The 1,141-nt window shown below is 38.7% G+C and overlaps 1 protein-coding gene across 3 annotated transcripts in view; it reads left to right on the forward strand.

Annotated features, from left to right (window-relative positions):
• Positions 1 to 1,141, forward strand: part of LOC101857839 — a 28,207-nt gene that overhangs the window by 16,751 nt on the left and 10,315 nt on the right. The window contains exon 1 of one of the 3 annotated variants that reach the window (XM_005110552.3): positions 724 to 845. The exons of the other annotated variants lie outside the window; for them this stretch is intronic. The gene's annotated coding sequence lies outside the window, so the exon portion shown is untranslated. Of the gene's footprint in view, positions 1 to 723; positions 846 to 1,141 lie in introns of those variants that run through there. 3 annotated transcript variants of the gene reach the window in all.

The raw sequence follows: 1,141 nt of genomic DNA on the forward strand, positions 1-1,141 counted from the left end.
ACACTCACACACACACACACACACAAACACACACACACTCACACACACACACACACACTCACTCACTCACAAGACAGACGTAACACATGTTTCTATTACTTTTCAACGATCGAGCGAACAATGTCCATTTATTGCTAGTGTAATGGTCACACCTGCCTGCCAACACTGCGGCTGCATTAATGTATTGTAATATCGCTTCACTGGGCGAGTCGGCGAAAACACTTGAATGATACAATGTGTGTTGTATCGTGTGCTGAAATCAGGCGCTCGTCAAATTAATGGAATCGAAGAAGTCGGCATTTTCCCGCATTTTATCGATTTTTCTTTCTCCCTCAACTCGTTTTATGTTCATTTAGAAACATATTTCTGTGTGGATTTTACACAAGCAATTTGGTCTAAGGCACTAAAAAGTATAAATTTGTAGTTTCCAAGGACATCCAAGCTTTTGAAGTCACAGAAATTCAGCGGCCGTTTCTAGCTAATTTTACCTCTGACACCAGGTCTCCTCCATCTTTTTCAATTGCAATATTCAAGATAAATGGATATTTTTTTTCACCAAAATCGAGGCAAATGAATAGGCTTAAAGATTATATAAACAACTCCGTGAATGTCCCCAAAATAGACGAGCGCCTGATTTTACCGTGTCGTGGCACATATTATTTTATTGGAGAGCCGGCTGTTGCATGTCACCTTGTCCATCTCCGGGGATTGTATCGCAACTCGCGCAACGAGAGGACTGGTTTATTCGCCGACGTCGAGGAGTGAGCATGGCTTTGTAGATTTACCGCCGCACACTGTGAGCAAAATGAAATTCTAGGAATAGTGCACAACAAATATCCTGAGCCGTGAGTGTTGTGTTAATAATAATAATAATAATAATAATAATAATAATAATATGAACTATTGTCCTGTGTTTATATTACAATTTTGAAGTTTGGTAAAAAAACAACACAACAACAACTATATAATTAAAATTTAACTAACTGAGGATATGCATTCTGCCTGGTCATTTGACAAAGTTCGACGACGCGCTGTTCTGGGACACATTAAACAAAAAAGAAAAGGCTATATAATATCTTCTTTTGGGGGATTTTTTCAGTTCTGTCCAGCAGAATTTCTGCTACTGATTGGTGGTATATAT

This window comes from Aplysia californica, unplaced genomic scaffold (genome assembly GCF_000002075.1).
Source record: "Aplysia californica isolate F4 #8 unplaced genomic scaffold, AplCal3.0 scaffold00909, whole genome shotgun sequence".
Classification (NCBI taxonomy): Eukaryota; Metazoa; Mollusca; class Gastropoda; order Aplysiida; family Aplysiidae; genus Aplysia; species Aplysia californica.